Source organism: Cyanistes caeruleus, chromosome 5, assembly GCF_971803275.1.
Source record: "Cyanistes caeruleus chromosome 5, bCyaCae1.hap1.1, whole genome shotgun sequence".
Lineage (NCBI taxonomy): Eukaryota > Metazoa > Chordata > Aves > Passeriformes > Paridae > Cyanistes > Cyanistes caeruleus.
The window spans coordinates 18,886,200-18,909,832 of record NC_141705.1 but is presented as its reverse complement, the minus strand read 5'-3'; the positions used below and the strand labels follow the sequence as shown (position 1 = coordinate 18,909,832).

Below are 23,633 nucleotides of genomic sequence, written 5' to 3'. Positions count from 1 at the left end.
AATTAATACTAGATGGAGTATGGTTACTTAACTGATGTCTGGGAAGTTTTTAAGATAAAAGCCAAGACAAAAAGTCTCAAGACACAGCAAACACGATAAATACAGCGCAGAAGCCCCACAACAAATCATGAGACTAGTTGATATTTTTTTACTTTGAATCAACACTATTGAAGATGCTCTGGGATTCCAAATCTTCTCTTGTACTTCAAGTACAAGCCTAATTTAATGTCTAGACCAATTTCTCCATCCTAGTCTGGTGTTGTCATAAATACACTTAGTCCAAAATCATCACCACAGGAAAGAACAGATATGATAAATTCACTCACAGAGTGAACCAATTTGAGCTTTCCTTCAATGAAAAGCACAGAATTAGCAAAGGAAACAAAAGAGACAAGGTGGGAAAGAGGCATAAAAGCACAGCAGATATCACTCCAGGCACAAGTTATTTTATAATATAAATTATTATATTATATTTTTCATGTTGCTCAGAAGTAAGGAAGTTTCAGAAATACTGGAAGAAATAAGGAAGGAATTTTCTCCTAAAAAACTAAATGTCAGACTCGTGGCTCAAAACTGTTTCAAAGGATTTTGAAACAAACATTCTTCCTGCCTTGAGGCAGTAGCTGCCTCCCAGCTCTAAGGCAAGGGGGGCAGTCCTCTCCAATCCATAGGAGACAGTCTGATGATGCGCCAAGCAGTTACCCAACCCAGGATAGAGCAAACTTTGTATTTATAGATGAAGGGAAAATAACACTTCACACCCTTTCTCCCCACCCCTCCTTTCCCCCACTTCAGTTTTCTTCAGTGAGACAAAAATAAGGTGAGACTGCAAAAAGAATTTCAGTTTGAAATTCCCCTCAACCTTAGAATTACAGCTCTTTATTCGATTTCCTAAAGACAACAGAAGTTAAAATGTGACATTGTCAATAAAAGCCAGTAAGGAAAATTAATTACACCTTTATCTTCAAGTGCTTATCTCAGAAAAGCCCCTGAAATTTATTTAGGAATACACCATCAGAAGAGGCTCCAAAGCAAAAGGGTATATGTACCTCATAGTCTTTCATCCATCTTATATTTGCTTCTTCCTAAATAGCTGCAAATGTTACAGACTTCAGAATAAAAAAGGACTGACAAACCAACTAAAGGGGAATAAGCCTGCAATTCTCTCACACACCACCTTTTGCATACAGACACTGGAGCCATGGCTGTGCCAAGCCTGACAGAAAGACTCCAACCAGGTGTTCACAACTGCAGTCTGGAACTTTCCAATGCCTGAAAGAGCCTTTGTAAGAATACAGGGACACACAGAAGCTTCATGATTTTTCATAAGTACCTGGAATTAGGTAGATACTTCCAAACCTAAAACTGAAATGCCTTTAAATTTTCCCATTGGTTCACTCAAAGCAACGTAGCAGTTGGGAGTTATTTCAAGAGACTGACTACCACGCATCATTTCTGTTCTGTGAGGATGTTCAGCATTTACTAAGAAAGAAAAGCATGTTTTTTATAGTAACATATGGCAGTCCTATGGAAGCCTGCAGGGTTTCCATGCCTGTATTCTACTGCTGAATTCAGAAGTGTACCATGTTGTGCTAGGTTTATGATTCCTCATTCCTAAAAAGCCATATGGGATAAAGGGAAGCCTCACAGAAAAGGCAAGCACTATAAAGCATCAGCTTCCTAAGTACGTACTCTCATCTTAAAATAGCTATGCTTCAGTATGCCATGATGACAGAAGTGGATTTCTTTGCATTTTCCAGACACAAAGGAGGCCCACAATATGTCCAATCCCCTGCCAGATGAATATTTACCTAACTGGGATTCCTATTTCCTCACATTTCTGTTTTACATGAATGTTAATATATTGCAGTTCCTTAATCAATTCAATGACACCTTTCAAGGCAAAAAAATCTTTAAAAGAACAACAATTTTTGAAGACCTGAGTACAACCTGGAGTGTCGGCAGGGTTTAATGAAAATACTGAAAAGAAAGGGTTTTCAAGAATTTCACCTGATGTTCAAAATAAATTTATTCACAGTAAAGACAAACATGTTTTTATGTTAAATCCTTACATAAGGTGTCACTAAAATCTTCAAATGCTTGAGACAGCCTCAGAGTGAGCTTCTTTTAATCTTTCAATTAAAAGCTCCCAAAGCAAATCACTCCCACTCTTAATAATTAAACTCCTCCATATGGCAAGTAGGCTGAGTAGCATCTAACAGTTAACTTGACAAAGTAATTTGTGACATTATTTTTCACTTTAATTATTTAAACAGAAGTTCATCATTGTAGCACATCTTTCCACTAAAAACATTTTAAAAAAACTGGGAAAAAAAAAAAAAACCACCAGACAAAATTTTGACAAAAAGTGTAGAATACCTTATCTTCTAACCACAACAGTGATGTTACTTAAATGAGCTTCCTGAAGAGGAAAATGCAATAATAGTCATGACAGAAGGGCAAGGGGAAGGGGTGCAGCAGGAAAGGAAATTCAGAACGTTGTTGTCCCCAAAGATTTTGAAAATGTTTCACAGTAGGCTTTTCCATTGCTCTGTATTAGAAATTCAGGTGACTTCTATAAACTCATGCAATAACAGTAATTAAATTCATAAATTAAACTCCTGACAGTTAAGTCTGGTATCTGAAGCACTTGTTCCTGAATACATGTGTAATGTTTAGTGACTGGTAACACTGCAGTTTAACAGAAAAAAAAAAACAAAACGAAAATCAACAAAAGCCCCAAACTATTTGCAGATAAGCTGAATGAAAACGGTCATGATTCTTTCGAAATACACTAAACACCTTCAGTAAAAAAATGACATTTCAAACAGCCTTAAAACAAATCATTACAGCTTCAATACATAAGAAGCAATTTTCCATTGAGTGATTCAAATCTGATTTTGTCACTATTGAAAAGTGTCCATTTATACTGTTTTTTCAGTACCTTTTAATGTGTACAGATCAATTAGATTCTTTCCCCCACACATAAACCTGATGAGGCAAGCAAGGCTTTGCTTTTTTCTTAAAACATCACTAGCTCAACTCTGCTTTCTCCACACCCACAAAAAAGCTGTCTAATTCTGAACTTCATTCTCTATACACCAGGAAAAAAAAAAAAAAAGAATATCAGTGAGATTAGTGTATTTTAAGTAGAAATTCAGTCAAATATTGTTATTAACAAAATCAAGTGTTAAGACAAGTTTATTAAAGCTTTTCTAATCTTTCCAAGATAAAAGCTTCAAAAGAAGTAGCAAGCACTTAATTTTCTGATCACTTGTTAAGACATTCAAAACATCACAAACTATATCAGAAAAATATTTATGAACTTCATACAGATAAACAGCAACTCAAAGGAAAATATATGACAGGAATTCCCTAGAGAATTAGATTTGATGGCAAAATAATTTTGCTTTAATATAACTGCATTAAAAGCAACTATTTAAAGCAGTGCTTTAAAAGGGGGGTTGAATATGTTGGTCATGCCAAGGATCATTCTGTCAAGATGAAAATTTCAGTATAAATACTTCATTTAGACTGATAGGAAATTAATTATTAAAATTACAATGCTGCCCTCTCTGACTAAATAAAAATCAAGAAGATGAGTTCATGGCTTTTCCATCTCCTTCCCACACCCTCCCTGAGCAATTACACAGTTTGAAGGGAAGAGGAAGTTCGACAATTATTGTATACAATGGTCAAAGTAGACTGATTTAGAAGAGGAACTCCTGCCAACCCTAACAAAGCAGGACGAGAGGAAACTGGGAGATGCATCTTACGCAAGCCCCTAAAATCCTGTTTTTTCCTCTTTCTAACCTTACTTGTACTTCTATGATAAAAGGATTTAGTGAATTTTGAGTTCATTTATCAATAGAACATTAATTAATCTGATAAAAAAAGTTACACATTTGTACTCATATGTACTTGGTGACAAGACATAACACACATCCAAGCACATATAACAACACACTTCTAAACTTTCCTGTGTATTTTAGGCCTGACTGGTTCTTCACCAGTCTTCTGACAACTTTCTCCCTTTTCTAACAGCAGGAAGCTGGAAAAGATGCAGTATATCCTTGATTATATACTTTAATCTGCCCAAGAATTTGTCAGCTCTTAAGAAAGAGCACAGCATTTAAGCCACTTCCTTAATTTGGTCAGGAAATGAGAAAAGTGATATATACAGGTGACCTTCAAATGTCTGATAACATGTCCATGTGATTTTGAAAGCAAACTTGCTGGCAACCATTTTCTTACTAAAACCCCATTTTCTTGCTTAGAATTTCATCTTTATTAAAACATTATCCTGGAAGCCTGATCTCCAGATGCATGTTGAAAGCCTATATAATCAATACTGAGTGTAGTAATTTCTATCCAAGTATGGCTCAAGAGCTAGAAGGAGCATGAACTACTAAATTCCTTTTTGGAATAGAGTGTCTGCAAAATACAGCAACCATGATAATATGGCTGATGTTAAAAATTCACAGATTTTTTCATACTGAAAAGGTATTTCACAGCTTCCAAGACTGAAAAGGGGGAAGTCAGGGAAGCACTGGAGAAAAGGATTTTAGCACTTTATTTTTATTTTTTTTTTAATTTTAATGAAAAGCATAGACAGTTTTATAGATGTGGATTTAATATTTAAAAAAAAAAAATCTGATACTTTCAGACAAATAAACTGAAATTTTCTAAAATTAAGAGTTTATTGAAGTCAAATTCATTATTTTCATATAAAATTTTATACGTATATATCTTTAAACTTAAAATTTAAATCGTGTCAGTGTTTCCTCTGATATATTTGTTTTCACATGTGATTCATAATCATATCCTATATCCATGAATCAGGCATGTAAGCATGACATTGCTGGCATTACTGAATTACTTCACTCTTCTACACCATCTGATCTAGTACGCATATTATTAACTGTTCCAACCAAGGAATCAAATTTAATCCTCTGTGAGCACCATCTGTAGCATCATCAGTTCCCTCACAGTTCCTGTAACAACATGTTGTCAAGATGTATTTATACTTTAAGAGATAATATCAGAATTATACAACTGAAACCTGTATTAAAAAGATGTAACGTAGTACTTACAATCAAGGAAGATTAAAACAAAGCACCAGGGCGCTTTTTTCTTACCAGACAATCTGTTAGGATTCTAGCATTTGAGTATTAAATTTGCCAGCCTGTGTTTATACTTTTGGAAATAGAAAGGCACTGAATGCATAAAATCACTTTATTTAACAAAACCATAATGAAACACTTCCTTATAGCCCCATGTGACATATCAGTAATTTTAAGTATGTAATAATATCATTTTCTTTCAACAGTCCCATTAGCTTTTGTGAAAATTTAGTAGTACAGATAGTTGGCTAGTTAAGGACTATCCTACTTCCAGAAGCTTACGTGAACTGCTCTGCTGTTAGCACTCCAACTCCAGATTGCATAACTGGCAGTTTTGCTCCTACTAATATGCTGCTAAATATTTTTCTCATGATGAATTTCACCAAGTGATAAACCAGGCTGACAAATCTACTTATGGTGTCTCAGTTCACCTTGGCTTATTTGATGGAAATTAGATTTAAAGAGCCTTTTAAAAATCCCAATTTTATAAAGAAAAAAAAAACTTTAAGAATTAAATAGCCATGCATCTTGGGAGATAGCATAATGATAAAAGGTTTCTCAAACTCAGCACAGATAGTAAAATGTACAATTATCAGAATGTTAGAATAAACCATAGCCGCACATATCTTAGATACATGTTGGCTGATACCACTCTAGCAAATGTATTTCTGGGCCCATAAAAACAGTAGCAAATGGTGTACTTTTCCAGTACATATTTCATAGCTGTCAAAGTGGTGAATAATATAGAAGGCAGTTCTTACACAATGAGTACACACTGAGCATATACTCCATGCATAAAGTCATGTAGTGGAATCACTCACAGTAGAAAAAGAGGAAACTCAGTAATTAAACAAGAACTCCAAAATCCAGAATAAACTCTATCGTGTTAGATTTAGCACAGACTGATTATTTAACAAGAAGTCCATGCTACAAACACATGGCTCTTGGCATCAAAATGAGTTAGATAAAATTTGCATAAAAGTTTAAAGTAGTACTATTCCACCTCGAGAAAAACCTCAAGTCATTGCATACAGAAGAAAACAGTAACAGAAACTCTACATTTGCTTGAACAGGACACCTTGTACAAATACTACTTGTACAGCTTCAAACACTGTCAGCTGCTCCCCAACAGTATCAGCGTATTTGGGATTCAAGGAAGAGCCAAGTGAATAATTCCACATATGCTCTAAGGCAGAATAAGCCAAAGACTAATGCTAAAAGGATTTCTAATTGCTCATGGCCCTGCTGTTCATTTCTGTCCCTGTACTATCTCCTTCCTGGGACCAACACAAACATATTTGTACAGTCCTGCCACAGGAAGGACTGGGAAACATTCTGTCTGAATTTGTTCTTTATGCATCTGCACAAACACTTTTGACAGCAAAGGTGCAGGGGAGGAAGAAGAAACCCAGGCAGAAGCAGAGATGCCCTGTACAGCCAGGGCACTGCTGCTCAGCCCTGGTGCTGACACACCTACGCTACAACTGAATGCAGCCAGCAGCACGGCAGGGGACCAAGGCACTGAAAAATGGAATGGAACAACAACCATGCTGCTTGGGTGGAAAACTCCACCTCATTTTTTACATCCTGGCTTTCCCTAACTCCACCTCATTTTTTACATCCTGGCTTTCCCTACTAGGCAGTACAGGAGAAGAATGTGTCCTAGACAACTTTTTGCAGTTAGCAACTATCAAGTGGGATTTTTTCCAAGGTTTTTTTGGAGTGTATTTTGTAGCCTTACAAAACCAAAAAAACTACAGTGTACAGTGTTTGCAACACTACAGCAGGAGACGAAGTAATAGCAAACTCAAAAAAAACCTCTCCACAACATCTCACAGAGAGTTTCAAACACCACTGCCAGAAAGCTCACAATCTGTCCTTTCTCCAAGGCCCTCCCCATGAGCCTAGAGAAGTCTCATCTCAGGCATCGCCCACTTGGGCAGCAGTCGGTCCACAACATGAACAGCAGACCCTGACAGACTCCACTTCAGACAAACACACACCAGCAAGCTCAAGGTGTCTGCTAAGTGCCCCAAACACTGCTCTAATTTATGCTGTGCCTTCATTTAAGCTCCAGGTTTTTTGACCCTTTTCCAAAACCCTGGCGCCAGAACGTGCATTAAGAGCTAAATACACAAGGCTATAAAAAAAGCAGCATAACAGAATCTGTCCCAAAGCTGACAAACTATGACACTTGGCTACACAAATCCAAATGGGTTTGTGTTTGGGAGTGTTTTGCTTTCCTTAGGGGCTTTTTAAAATTTTTATTATTGGCAGACAAGAGGACAGCTTTCCCAAGAGAAGAAACAGACATACTTAGGGAAAGCTCAAAGGAAAGAGAAAGAAAGTATAAAGATCTTTTAGTAATTAAGACTGTGAAAATTGAGGTTATAACCAGTTGCAAAAGAACATTGATATCAGATATCTTTAAAGGTAACCAATAACATTAAATGATATATAATCTACTGAATTTAAATCATTGTATCTTCCTGACACACACTGGGAAAAGACAAGAAGAAATGAAAGGCAGTGTGCTTTTTCCAGATGATGACACTTTTACTTCTGAGATTCATTACAAGTACTTTTTGACATTTATATGTATTATTTATTTAAACATAAAATTTTAGTATGTAGTTTTGTCACGTAAGAATTCACATACTAACACTGATTCATCTCTATCATATATTTGAAAATACTAAAGCACAAAAAATAATATTCTAGATTTTTTTTTTAACTCTCCTGGACACATACTGCAAATGGATCTGTATCTCCTGCACTGCATTACCAAAGGTTCTGTTGCTATTTACTTTCCCCACCAGACAGTAGTAGGAAAATAGGCACCAAGTCAAACTGCAACAGACAAGTGTTGCCACTACATTACCTCCTCTTAATGTATCAAGTATCAACACATACAGGCAGTCCATCATTTTCAATATCAAAAAGGAAGCAACTTCCTAAAGTTAAAAAAGCCATTTGTCTGTTGTTTAACATAAACAAAAATAAACAAGAACCATGAAAGATTAATTCTACTTGAACACATTCAATTAGACTCTATTTTCAAAAACCACAGGAAGTTAATTTCACAAGAAAGGTGACTCTGCTTCCCACAGAAATACACTACAAGTAGAATACATAGAAAAAAACCACTTTCAATAAATCAGAATTGTTTTCAAGTATGTTGAGGTTTCTGTCTTGTTTTGTTAGGTGTCCTGTTGCTGGGCTATGGCCTTCATAGGCAATAAAACACATCTGAATTTCTTCATTCACATCTCTGAGAAATATGTTTGGTAGTACTATACTGCCTTGTAATTTGATTTAATCAGATATAAGGAACAGAGATACTCCAGGGTTTATCTCCAGGATCTGTTCTCATGCCCGAAAAGCAATACCCGACAAAGTTGACATCCAAAAAATTATTCCATGTCAGTCACATCTGTCAACCAGCAGAAATGTTTTAATATTTTCTATACCAACACCGTGATTTGTAGGCTATAAATCTTTGCTTTAAATCCTTTCTGTCTTTAACAATTTTAAAGCAATTTTTATACCAAGTCATCTGCTGTGGGCAGGGGAACAGTGTTCTTCCATTTTGTATTACTGAAAAATACTGAGCAAAACTGACATACAGCTGATACCAGCAAATGGGTAGCATATTTATGCCTTACTGCCCCTAACAATATGCTACATTCTCTATTTGCTCTACCAAACAAAAAAGGAAATAGTTTTCTCCCTTCATTAATTTAATTCCTTTACTGAAATTTTAATTAACACATATAAGGTAACACTTGAAAAAGTTTCCAGTTACTATGAAAACAGAGAAACATTAAAAAATCCTTTTCTGACATTTAAAACATTTTCTGAAGTTCTCTTCATGCAAGTGAAATTTTCAAGTCAAACCAAAGCCAGATAATGTGGCCTCTAAAATATTTTTAAACTTACTCAGTTAACACTACAAAAAAAAAAATATTCAAACTAGGGGAACATGCTTAGAAAAATTTCATTCCTATTCAAAAATTCTCTCTAGAGAAAGCACACTGGAAACAGACCAAAGAACAGCAGTATTTGCATATGTGACAAAGATCAGGCTATCATGAAAAGAGAACCCAACTTTGAAAACCATAGCTTTAATAGTTTATTTCTAAGTAGCATCATTGTAAATTGAAAGCTTTAGTACACTCACCATATTGTAAGCAGATGCAGGTTTTTCTCACTTCCTTTACCTATGATAACACTACACACAACCTACACCAGACTATGCTACTGACCCACCCTCCTACTAGGTTAGTAATAATCAATTAAGTTCTCAATTTGTCCTTCCTTTCTTCTCTAAAATTTAAATTTGGTATTCTTTAGATTTATTTAAAGAAGGAGGTATCAAGTTATTAAAGTCTTCCATCCAGGCATGTCAGAAATTCAATTTCTGAATGTCTGTATTCATTCATGCATATAAATAAACTTCTCCTAACCACTGCTTAGGAAAAATCTGTATGTTTTTACCATCACATCAAGTAGAATCAATACATTGTATATCATGAAGAGAGACGAGTTGCAGTGGAATTCAAGGCATGCTAAGAGAACAGAGTGTCAAGAATTGGTATGCCTGTAGAAGCCAAGAGCTTGAAAAGAGGGCAATAATCATCCAGAAGAAAGAATTCATCTCAACAAAAGCAGGCATGTTCGTACAAGAATGAGGATTTCTGTAAAGCTACACTATGTTGTATAAAATTGCTCTGCATCTTGCAGTTCTTAGCTGCTTTTTGAACAAGGAAACATCTTGTATGCACAACCTTATAAAGGCAAAAAACTAAAAACCTACTTTCATGGCCAGGTCTAGCCCCAGATAAATGATAACCCACACTTTTAAAAGATCTATAGCAAAAGTCTACACACTTGTCCCATAGCTACAGCTAAGAAACTCTCTGACACCTCTAGTTTTCTAAAGTTCCAGTAAAATTCCACGTTGTTTTGGTAAGAAGCCTCAACTTTGCTTTCAGTGATTTAATAATTGAGACATCTGAGATTCTCTGGGGATTAATACATTAAAAAGTTTTATGACATTTACCAAGTTTTAAAATATTTTGAGAAGAATTAGCAATTTTCATGTGCAGAAGAAGAATGGAAGAAAAGATAGGGTTTTTTTCAAAATGTTTTTACAAGCCAAAAAAGTAATTAACGAAAAAGTGTTACGTAAGTCACTGCACTACAACTGCAGTCGTGATCAAAAATAAGATTCAAGATGCTGTTAGCTAAGTTGCAGTCAAAAGCAGGGGGAAGGGAAAAAGAAGAGTATGGAAATAGTAGAAAAAGAGACAAGATAGTAAATCAGCTGTTTTATTGATCTGCTTAAGAGCAGTGTAACAAAAGCACCTTACAAAAAAACATTCAGTGCATTGCAAAAATTATTTGCAACCCTGGATAACCTTCGACTTTATTCATATTTTGATTGGGAAGCTGTAGAAATGATTACATATATGAAGTGCACTAATAAAGAGAAGCTAGAAAATCAGATAAAGTGGAATTGATATACAGAATTAATGCAACCAACATGCTGAAAAACCCACATTGATCCCAGCAGACTTCTGTTCTTAAACTCAAAAAATTTCTACCTTAATTTGAAAAATACTCAACTAAGAGCTCATTTGTTTGTAGCTACCCACAGTAACACGTTACAGAAGGTGCAAAAAAAAAAGAACACTGAAAATAATTCCAACCTCTTCTGAACAGCATCAGCTGTTCCATGGAACTGCACACTGAACTTGGGCATTGCCCAAAGGTAGTATTTAATGCAATCAACCAAAACCTTGTGTCTCACACTTGCCAGGAGTAGCTTACCTAGTAAGCAGAGTAAAACTATTAACATTTTTAAGTAACAGTACTTAATCAGTCTCAGCAACAAACTAACAGAGAAATCAATGCAACAAACATTGCGTAAGTTTACTAAATGCATTAGTGTAAACAACTGCAAGTTTCATTGGGCTTTTAAATCTACAGGTTTTGAGAATACAGAAGTCAGCAGATAATATAAATTATTGGCAGTAAAATTTCATCTCTGCACTAACTGCTTTATTATTTTTTTCCCAAGAAGTGTAATTATTTCAACAGAAAAACACAAACTTACTTATACTTGGGACACAACACATAAGTTACAACAAACAAACTTTAACAGCTGTGTTCCTTAAATTCCCTTGTTTGATACAAGACCACATGGTTATTGATTTACTGATCCCTTACAAAGGTTTATCTGTTGTATTAAAACCTGATAAATAGAATTCCTTTAGCTTGGTAATTAAAATAAATATCACACCACTATTAAAAGCCAAAGGCAGAACTGCAAGAGCACTAGACTCAGGCAAAAATTCAGTATATACTATTCCAAGTACAGATAACCAAAAATTTACACAAACTGTCAAACAAGTGAAAACACAAAACCCCCACAACTTTAATAAAAGGAAAATTAAAAGTCAAGTACAATTTTTCAAATTGCAATACAATTTTGCAAATACATGCAGACACAATAAAAAATCTACTTTACTAAAAGTGCAATATATGATGCTACCAAAGCACCGCCTTTAAATGAATCACTCCTTTTGCCATCATTTACACGTGCCTTTCCAGGCCAAACAAGAATAAGTAATTCCATAAATGCAGACCAATGAGGTGACAAATGAAATAACTATCTCCAGAACATGAATTTTCACAGCTTTTTATTCTAAAAGCCAGCATTCATTTTATTCTAAAAATAAGTAACAGCTAATTCCTACCTACTCTCTAGCATATTCGACTTCATATACATTTCTATAAAAAACTCCTTTAATAAACACAAGCACATGCTTTTCTTACCTGAAAGAGCTTTCTAGCTGGAGGCCTATTTGAAATGGCTCCAAAAAAACAGAGCAAGAGGGTAAGGACTTGCATAAAAGGATTTTATATGCTCTAACATCCACTTCTTGCACTTTTCAAATTAGATCAGCATTTGTCAGAATTGTATACTTCTACATATGCACAAAAAAAAGTACACATGTGAGCACAAAGAAGAGTGTATATACTTGCTAAATAAAAAATAGAGGAAAACAAAGCACAAGCAACTACAAAAAATTAAAATGAAGACAAGTAGGATCTTGATACAAATGGGATCTGAAGATTTACATTTTCTCACAGTATTTTATTTTTATTCCCATATGTATTGGTATATAATAAACCACATCAATATATGCCAAGTTCATATAACAATACCTGAGCACAGGCCCATTGACCTACATATGAAAAACACCTGCAGTAATCCAGTGAAACCCAGAAGGGAGGAACAGTTTTTGAGAATAGTTTTCTACCTTGTTGAAAATAAGCCAGATGGCAGCTTAAAAAGAACAAACCTGGGCAACAGTTTCATGTTACGTTTTTCCTTCAAAAAATGCCAGTTAGAATTTGTTCACTGACCCTATTATCCTGATCCAAACCTACGAGTGCCACCTGTATGCTGCTCTGCCTGCACACTGCACATGAGTCTGATTAATCTGTTTCTGCAGTATAGCAAATTACCCACCCACATGAAGATGTGGCTGATAGAAGCCACACCTCAGAGAGACTTCAAGCAGAAACAAGGAAATCAGGTCAATCATACAGCCATGCCTGCTGCACTGTGTCTTCCTGTCACCTCTGAGACTCTGAACTAACTCAAAAACCTCCCTCTTCTCATGAGCATCGTCCCTACTCCAATCAAAGCCCAAAACAGGAGCACCAAGTGCAGCACAAGCTGAAGCTGCAGCCTTTGGTGCGTCATTAAGTAATCAGGAAGATAACAGAAAGACAATTTCATAAGTCAGTTTTGAGATTTTCTGTATGGATGCAAATATTTAACTCATCTTGCACATGCCTCAGGCAGGACTCGCAAAGTGAACGTAATCAACTACCAGCCTGTGGTTTTGTACGCTCTATTCACAGCCAGGAAAATCCTTTCCCTTCTGTTAGGGAAAAAGAGAGAGAAAAGAAATGTGTTGAAACTTAAAAAAAAAAATAATATCTCCGTAATTACATATTCATTTGGAGATACAGTAACTCACTAGAATTAAGCAACATTACCAAAGAAGGTGCATGCATAAATATGCATAATACATAAATAAAGTGTTGCTACTTAATAGGAGTTGCCTCCCAAAAAATGTGATACCATTGATCATTTGATATGTGAAATATTTTGGCAGAAATAAGGAAAATTTTGCCTTGTTTGGATCCACAGGAATGCTTGGTCACACGGAGCCAACATTCCTGACACAATGTCCTCCAATTGTTTGCTATTTAACATAACATATTTACCAAATATGGGAAAATAATCCCTCCCCCCAATAATGGGCCTTTTTAAACTCAGCCTAACAGAGTGCCTTTTCTCTCCCTCATCAATATAATAAATATTGCATAAATATGTTCTAGGAGAAAAACAGCTACATTCAATTCTGTGAAAAATGTTGACTTTGTCTCTTGAAGGTAAACTGTATTTTACCTATAGACAAATTCAACAGTCAGTAGATCATACAAAAGCCTTTTCATAAGCTGTTGTACTCAATAGAAGAGACAGTACAACATGTAAAACCAAACAAAAGACAATTTTCAGAGACAGGATACAAATACATCAGAGAAATATTGAACACAATGTATGGAACACTTCTTTTGTACTCAGAGGTTTATAATGAGTTTATGCCTGAAACAAACACTGACTTCCTTTTTTTGCTGCTGGAGACCTACAACTTCAGTTGCAGAACTGACACTGAGCATAACAATCTTCTTCCTTCCTACTGAATTTTGCTGTTGGCAAAGGAAAACATGTTAGCAGAAAACGCCATGTATGACAATTTGCAGAGAAATTCAAGTCTGAGCTGCAGAAGGAGATGTGGAGGGGAAGAGGCAGAACAGCTGACCACTGCTGACTGGCACACTAAGTCACCCGAGGCAATTAAACATACTGGAATGTTTTTAAGAACCTCTGACCAGAAAGATTACTAATTGGTGTTAACTCCATTAAATTATTTGCTTAATAAGCAGCTATTACAAGTTGCTAAACAGAGAAAAGCAGAGGTAATTGCACCTTCCCTGCTTGAGTACTGTGTATTGCTCTGCTCATCTCTAAACAGAATGAGCATAATTGCAAAGGAAGAAAGGGAAGTCTTCACAAGCAAAAAGGACAGGCTAAAAAAAAACCTAGAGACAAACTGCCTTTACATAAATGCCTTAATACACAATTACAATAACGAGTTCTATTGATCATCATGTCCAAGACTCCAATTTTTTTCCAAGTGAGATCCACGTGATGGAACATAAAGCCATGTTTATATTGGGTAAAATAAAAATCAAGCAGTCTGGAACACATCTTCACAGTTCAGGACACATGGTGATTGGTAATCATTTTTTTGTTAGGAAGAATTATATTAAATTGCTGTATGCTAGACTTCCTGCAATACCCTTTCTCAAGCCCCAGGCAGATGGTTTTTTCAAGATATTAGATAAGCTATTTATTTCTCTTAATTTGCAAGGTAATGATTAGGCTGTTAAACAAGGTTTTAACCATTTATTTATGGACCAGTTCAGGGGGAGAAGCACACAATAACATGTCTAAAATCCTATTTGTGAATAGCATCAGTTTTTGTCTGAAAGAACAGTCTCTGGGAAAAAATACAACTCCCTAAAGAGCCTCCGTGGATTTCTACATTACACCAGCATGGACAATAAATATGGCTTTTTGCTTACAAAAGCAAATGTTTTAGTTACAGTTTACCCCACAGGAATTGAATCCTCTATCCTATCATGAAGTGAAATTTTAGCAATGTTTCTGAATAACAGATGATAGTAATAGATGCTCGGTAGAAATTCAAGTAAGTTAATTCTTTTATGAAAGCAGTAAAAATAATGCCCAACTTTGTACTGAATACAGTATTTTGATAATCTGTGAAGATCTACAGTTACATCCAAAATTTGATTGCATTAATTCATTTCTTTAAAATGAGTTAACAGAAGAATATTATACATGCATCCTCCTTGTCTGTCATCTACATCTTTGGAAGAAAACAAATAATTGTAAGTAAGGCTAAATTATGTACAGCTAAGTAAAAAACCTTTAGGGTTTCTTGTGGCATATTTTCAGTACTAATGATTTTGGGACAACCTGTTCTCATGTGTACACTAAAACAAATTCCACTAAAGTTTTTTAAAAAAGTAAACCTACTCTAAACACAAAGGTGCTTTGTCAGTGAATTAGCTAAGAACTTCCAGGCACGTAACGAAAGTATGCAAGAATATGCCATGAGTGGAATAAAAAAATACACAGTGTAACCTGTCAGGCACCCTCAGAGTGGAAAATTTCAAAATCACCATATTTCTCCTACAAAAATAAAGAACATAATTAAAGATGTTTCTTAATTTAGCATTTCTGTTTTGCTTCATAATTGTTTCTTAAACAGTTATAAAATTTATACAGCTAAAAAGTATTATTTACTTACATGAACAAGTACACCAAAAGAATGGGAGACAAGGAATAATCCAAAGCAACATTTCACAGCTTTCTGACTTGTTTACTGCTGGAAACTGTGCATGCAACCCTTTAACCCTACACAAATCTGACACCTGCATGTCTTTAGGATAGTATGCCATTAATGGCCAGGAGTTTTTTCCTAATCAAATGAGAAAATGACTCAAAATTTTTTACAACTGATTGTTCAGCATTGACAATCTTTGCTATCCTCCCTTGACAGAGCTTTTCCCAACCCATGCCTTATTCCACTGGCAACTTTTACTTATTTGCTCTATCCATGCTCAGTCAGTCTCCATCTTCTGTGGGACACTCCTAAGACTGGCAACCTCTCCTTAGCTACTCTCCTCTTTCTACAATCTGGTTGGGCAACAGTGACAGCTGGTTGGGACATCACACACTGCAGCAAGCAGGTGCATGGAAAGAATGGCAGATTTAACTCTGACATAACTTTTGCTGAAAGTTGACTGTGCTACTTTCAATTATGGAATATTTCATATCTGTGGAACATTCAGTTACTTACTAGCACCACTACACATAAGCAAGGTCCCAGTTCAGAGATATTAATGCTGTCACACTGCATAAAACAGTCTTTCTGCATATACTCAATGATACAGGCATTCAATAATTTGGCACAAATCACAAAAAGTCAAAATAAATTCAGACAGTAATACAGCCTTAACTAATATAAATGGCTGTGCATCATATTTATTAAGAACAAATTTCTCAAGTACTCACCCTCACATCTTCTAAAAATATTTAGTTATTAAAATATTTGTGTATAAAGATCTAGATTTCTAGAAGCCCTAATTACATGAAACACATTTGCTGTGGTCAGAATTACAGTACAGAACTTAGACATAAATGTCATAAATGTTCATCTATTACAACTTGCATTAGCCAGAGAAAAAAGGCAAGGGCTCCTGCAGATTCCAACATTAGTCCAAAAAAGTGAACAGCCACTCAGGAGAATCCTGTCAGATATTCCCAACAACTTCTAAAAGATCCTCAAACACCGGACAACTGTAGCCTTCTAACAAGCTGCAAATTATGTTACCAGAAATTCTTGAAGATTCTGGGTTTTCTCTGTCTCTCTGATATCTTTCAAAAGCAAGTCTATGCTATCGGAAAAAAAAGGCACTGCCCACAACTCTCATCCTTCTGACTGCAAAAAAAATATGAACAGTAATAAACCACTCAGAGCACCTCCAGGGCTATGGTAGCTTCAAAGGCAGAGTGGGCAGCCCAGCATTCTGCCTGTGACTAAACCAATCACAGCTGCACAATACTGAACAATTGTGGGCGAGCGTATCACAATTTCTAATTTAGCACAACATTCTGCTATGAAGTACAAAGTGTAACTTTAAGCTCCCTGATGCAATTAATGCAGAGGTGGAATTGTTCTTTTTTCAATAGCTCTGCTTCAGTCTTATCTACTAAGACTTTTCAGAACCACGTTGGCTGATGACAGTCTACCCTTTACTTCTGACACTCTTTATGAACATCAGCAGAGGGGTCTAAAACCAGCTGTGCATCTTATATGTCCCCCCCAAAAAAGATCTAGTAAAGCAGTGAAATTCTTTCTAGAATCTACGTGGCATTTTCAGTTATGTACTCTTGCACCCAGCATTTTACAATATCTACACAATTCCTGCATCAAAAGTTTAGCATTAGAGAAATGCTTCTGTCTTCACCTTTTAGTATTCCTGTTCCATTCTTCACTTGGAGCAAAAAATAAGTGATAAAAAAAGTAAGTAAATCAAATGAGTTGAGAAGGCCTGTTAAGGACGCTTGAGGTACACAATCAGAACATATAAAATATGTGCAGGATTTGTTGGGGTGAAGAAGGCAAGGCAAATGCAACAAATAAGACATTTTAAAAAGAATTCCATTACACTGCAACTCAGATGAAGTTTGTAAAACAGTTCAAAAGCTGAAGTCAATTCAAGCATTTATCTTTTCTAGTAAATAAACCATCTACTAGGAAGTCTCAAACCTCCTGAAAGTAATAAATTATTGCTAACAAGGCCATCAAAGATGACGAGAAGGCGTTAACACCACTTCCCTTTTTCTGAGTAATGTATTAACTGTAGCTTCCTAGGCAGTATTACTGATTGTCTGAAACCTTATCCTGAAACATTTTAAAACTAAATAACAGTGAAAACAAAACTAAAGTGCACTTAGTAAGCAGCGCAAACATAAACATCAAATGAATTATTCTGTAGCATTCAAAAAACTTAAAGACATTAAAGAAATATGGCAAAAATACCTGACTCAAAAAACATTTAAATTTACATATAAACATATATCCTTAAACATAATAAAGCACTGCTTTTAGAACAGTTCTCATATAAAGCCAGGAAAGCAATATCTTTTCCTCTATATCTGAACTAAGTGTCATCTTCACACTCAACAGAAATCTGAAACGGTGAGCAGACTTAGTGGCAAAGTCCATATGCCCACACAGCATTTCCTATCTCACAACAAAACAATTTTAGTTTATTATAGAAGGAGCCCAGATGCTGACACCTCAAGAGAGATGAAATTACTCTTATCCCTAAAGATTCTGGTCAGCAACACCATGGGTATGCACTTCAACACCTCTGGGCCCCACAAACTCAACACTGTTAAACAACAAGTTCAAATAATATGACTAGGTGAAGCAGGAAACTGCATAGTAAATGCTACCCAAATAGGCTTTTCCAACCACATCTTGAAATGAGTATGGTCTGAAACAGCAGCAGCTCCCAAATGATGCTGCATTTTCAAAGCCCAGCACAACAACAATGGCCTTGGCATGAACAACAGCCATTCAGAAAAGCCAAGAAGGAAGCAAGCTCACTGCTGGATATTTCCAGTGTGAAAAGTAACAGCTGCTACTGGTCTGGCTGCTTTCCTCCACTCTGGACCCTGTGCCCCACCAGTAACCATCACAAATGCTTCACCCAGCACTGCAAAAACAAAGCTTTCTGCCTGCCCTGTCAAATGCAAATCCTTATTTCCCTATTTCCTCTGAGAGGAACAACAAGCAAGAGAGAACTGAAGGATGCCTGAAATCCTTTGGATGGTGACACCTTAACAAAAATAAAATGTAATTTCTGATAGAAGGATTTAACTCATATTCAGATATTTAGGTATACCCACTGTCTTTAAAATCTTCTAGGTTAGGAATAAAATATTGAAGTTGCTTTTCATTACAATTAAACCTCATACCCATTTCAATTGCTGACAGAAAAGTACAACCTTCAAAATCAAGGGATTATGCTTAGCTCCAACTTGTACTTTGAAGTAGTCTCTGTTTAACAGCAGCTTGAGATAGGCCAAAGAAGTAGCCAGTTTCAAATTATTCATAAGTGAGAAATCCAAGACTATCAGTTGAGACTACTTCATAAAGTAGGTGAACATGTCAGAGACAACAGCTCATTATTCATGCAAACTTTACAAGCTACTTAAAACTCTTGGGCAAGATGCACAGGACAAGAGCAGCATCTACCTTGCCCTAGCACTGCAATACATTGAGAACTGGTTACTGGTGTTGCCACCTGTACTTGACACCAGCATGAATGTCATAATTCACCTTTTCCTACTTCTAGTTCACATACTAACGCTAAGATTCAGGAAATATCCTCGCCACTAGGTGTTAAACAACTCTGAGGTTAAGCAGAATACTTTAGGAAAAATTCCTTATATGCTTTAGCTCTACGCAATACAGACTGTTCTGTAGTCAGGTGCTGAGGTCAAATTCACTACCTAGCCAAACAAAAGGAGCTTTGAAATGCCCAAGCAGTAATATAAATGGCAGCCTCCGAGTTGATCCTAGGACACAAGATGTCATTTTCCATAGTGGTTTACCACTGATTTTTCCAATTCTCATCTGTGTGCAGAAAGAAACAAAGGATTTCACATTTAAGTCGGTCTTCTTCAAAATTCTGAATGCAAAACTTGTTAAGAGAAACAATTATATGTCTGTCTTGATAGTTAAATACATGCCCCTTTCCAGCTTCTAACCAGACTCTTACTACATTCCCCATTAACATAGGAGAATAAAGCTTGTCCTTTATGATCATTCAATCTACAGCACAGACCTGGAAAAGCAAACATAATTTTCACTCCTTTAAACATCATATTTCCCTTAAGTTTTATGTGCAAAAAGTCCTTGTTACCAGCAGAGTGTTTCACTTCCACTTTTCGTTTTGTGTACACTAACAAAATTTTGAAGAAGGCAAACTGAAGGAGAGACATTCATGAAACATTTCTACAGCCAGTTACCAATGCAGAACCCAAAACAAGACCAGCTAGTTTCACTTCAAGTATTCACAATCATAGGAGAAGCAGCGAAACAATTCTTTTCATCCCAATAGCCCTTATAAACCTTTGGGGACTGGGCAGGTGGTGGACTGAATAAAAAAAAAGATACAAGAGGCCACAAAGTCTGAGAAGTTAGTAATGTTCCTTCAGTGTCCTACAAATAAGAGTAGCCTGGTAGTAACTACAGAGCAAATGCCCATTTTCCTAAGCAATCTGGATGAATGATCTTCAAAAATTAATTGATCAACCTGTAAAATCATAACTATCACCTAAAACCCTACAGCTGCCTAAAATGGTCAGATCTGAAGGTAAAAGACCAAAGACATATAGCAAGCCACAATATCTAGTCTTTAAGCAGTTACTCTATTCAGTTGGTATGCTTAGTTCTCTGCCTAAAGTCATCTCAAGCACTTCACAGACCCCAAAAATACAGCACCAAACAATGAATGACCAGAATTAAAGAAGCACTTCTTAAAACTTTTCTCCTAAATCATAAAAAACATCTATTCAAACGAATAATCAACTATTATATTCATATTTAAAGAATAAAAACAGTAATTTGGGCAACAAGGCAATGGCTGTCTTGCTCTTTGGCTTTTGTAAGAATATTAATGCGCTGCTGACAGCCTCTTGGGCACAGAAAATTAAGTACAATAAAAGAAAATCAAAACCCAAAAAGTCATTATAATTTTGCTAATTTCTGGCAGGAAAGAAATTCCAGTGTTAGAAGACTGCAAACCAATACAAATCAACAGCAGAAACACAGTTCAATAAAATCAAATTTAAAAGTGAGCCAATGTCAGCAAAAATTTTGCCAGCCCTCAAACTGAAAACACTAAATTAGTTACACCTCCCAAAAACTACCCACATAAATTATGATGCAGCTTACTACAACATTATGACATTCTCCTTTAAGTATTTTACCCTTATTCTTTCTACTTCAGCAATCACTTTAAACATTTATACAAAAAGAAAAAATAAAGCTAATTGAAATTGCAGCTATACTGAGAAATTGTTTTGGCTCAAACAACGCAATCATACCTTGCAGTTTCACAGAAGATTAGCAAAAACATATGAAATAGCCACCCTTAATCAAAGGTGTCCACCCAATTCAATCTAGCCAAGGACTATTTAGCAGCAAATGATGCAGTACAGAAGGTGATGGCAACAACAATTTTTCCCCAAAACAACATTTTTCTGTTACCAAACAGCCACTGTAATGAGATTTCTAGCTCCATAATACCTGTCCATGCAGACATGTTCTCCCACTTCACCCTGGAAACTGGGAAGCAGGGCAGAGATGTATCTATTTTCAAACATTCTGCTGTCTTTACAATTAATGCCTCCAGCTGTCATAGCATGAAAATAAGTACCAGTTTTCTTGTAGTTGCCTGCTCTACAATACTCATTTTTTCAAGGAGTCTTACCACACCCTTGCTATCTCCCTCCTAAGACTCAAAACCAATCTGGCTGTCACAGTGCTTTTTCATCCCTCCTTCCACCTTCTTGGCCTTCCTTGTTACCAGCCCAGTGTTCATTCAATCTTTGCTTAGATAATTTCAGCATGTTATTCCAGTAAAAAATGAACCCAACAATTAAATTGAAATAGCTCAGCATGAGGAAGAAGACAGGCTGAAGGCCTAAATTGCAGCTGCCTTTAGCTTCTGACAAACTACAGCCACAGGGCAGTAGTTTTTTTTGGTGTTAAAAGACCTACTAGATTATCTTACACAAAAATATGTATATAAAAGCACTGGCAAGTTTGATTCAAGTATCTTAGCTCAGCTGGTTAGAGTACGACTCTAGGTTGTGGGTTCAGTCACAGTATGGGTCATTTACTTAGGGGCAGGACTCGATGATCCCTCCAGACCCCTTCCAACACAGAATATTCTGTGTGCTTCTGTATATTTTCTAGTTGTACATATCCTTTCAAGTGACAATGATGAATATTCTATTCCTCTGTATCCATAATTCATAGTATTCTTTCCTGACCAACACCCAGGCTTTTTCCAAAGAACAAGCCACAATTACTCCCAAAATTCTCAAGTATAACAGCTAATCAGAGATCCATTTAATCAGTTAAACCAACTCCAAGAATCACTAAAGCAAGCTCCTTCCTCTTTTCTCTCCCTACATCACTTTTTTGCATTTCAACACCACCATCCTGTCACACAGTATCATGAAATACTTTGAGAGATCTCTGCAAGCAACAGCAGCTTAGATTGAGTCCCAGTTCATCACCCCACTACACACCAAACTTCCAATAATTTCTGATGCTCCCTCTGTAACCATCTAGTACTGTGAAGTTGCATCCTTTTTCTTTCCAGTAAGACAACATGGTTCCTGTGATTGTTCATCCCTGTTTTGTAAGATAACAGTAATTTCTGCGAACCTGATCACAGACCAGACCGCATACAGAGCTAACACTCTGTTGGAATAAGGAAGTCTTGCCACTCCTCAACATCAAGAGAAATTAGAGCCTTGACTACTATTCATGGGATACTATAAACAGACATGAGGCAACATAAAACAAGCTTCCGAGTGCTTCAGAGGCAAAAGAATAACACATCACAGATGCATAGTTTCTTAGGATGTTGACTTAATAAACAAAACAAACTAGTTTTACTCGGATTCTTTCATAACAGTGTTTAAAAGTAGTCAACTGGATGCATTAAGAGTTCAGATAGGTGGGGTTTTTTAGCTTTCAAACATCTACAGCTCAATCAGAATGGGACATGTTCTTATTATCCTGTATTAATAAAATCACATTTCACTAGTTTCATTTTATAGAAGTAAATAATCATGCCTGGCAAGCATGATTTTTAATTTTCAGATATAAACTCTTACAATAAATCAATAGGCAACAAACAAATTAACTCCCAAAACAAAAGCTTCATTCCAAACCACCAATTTTTCTGCAAGCTAAGTTATTATTATCTACAATAACTAATCTCTTTAAGAAGCCCTACTAAAATCATGGCTCTAGTGCTAATCCAAAAGCCTATTTCTACAAGTATTATGGATAGCTGAAATACTTCCTTATCAATTTTGAATGCTATTTTTCAGATTCATAGTTGGTAACATCTGGGTAAAACATTGCTTTTTTTGAGTAACAAAGTCCCCCTTACGCACCTTTCTCAATTGCTATTTACTTGGCACGTGTGGGCTTCCACTAAAATGGTAAATAGTAGTTTCCCCCAACACTTTTATCTCCTCAAAAGATACTGTTGTGCTGCTGTGTACTGAACTGAAGCAAAGACCTGATCCTAATGAAAAAACCCCCAGCCTTCAGCTCAATCAATTCCCCCAAGCAGCCCAGCTCCAGACACAATAAGTGAGCAGCACAACACACAGAATAGGTAAGGGAAGAGAGAAAGCAACAAGTACAAAGGAGGAGCACCCCTTCCTGCAGAAACAGCCCATTTCAAGGTCAGGTTAAACCAGTCACAAGGTTAATATCCTCTAAAGCTGCAGCTGCAGGTCCCCAACCCCTGCCTGCAACACTATCACTGTAAAACCACTGTAAAACAACTTATCAGCAGTGGAGCTTCATAAGACCAAAACCAAAACATTCCTTTACTTCAAATGCAGACTTGGAACAAAATCCCAGCAAACACAAAATACAGGCTCATACACTGAAGTCAATGGAATCCTTTTCAGAGGCTCTTACATGTATTTTAGACTGACATACA

General features: G+C 36.1%; 1 protein-coding gene across 7 annotated transcripts in view; it reads right to left on the bottom strand.

Annotated features, from left to right (window-relative positions):
- Positions 1–23,633, bottom strand: part of STIM2 (stromal interaction molecule 2) — a 73,291-nt gene that overhangs the window by 30,709 nt on the left and 18,949 nt on the right. The gene's annotated exons all lie outside the window — the stretch shown is intronic.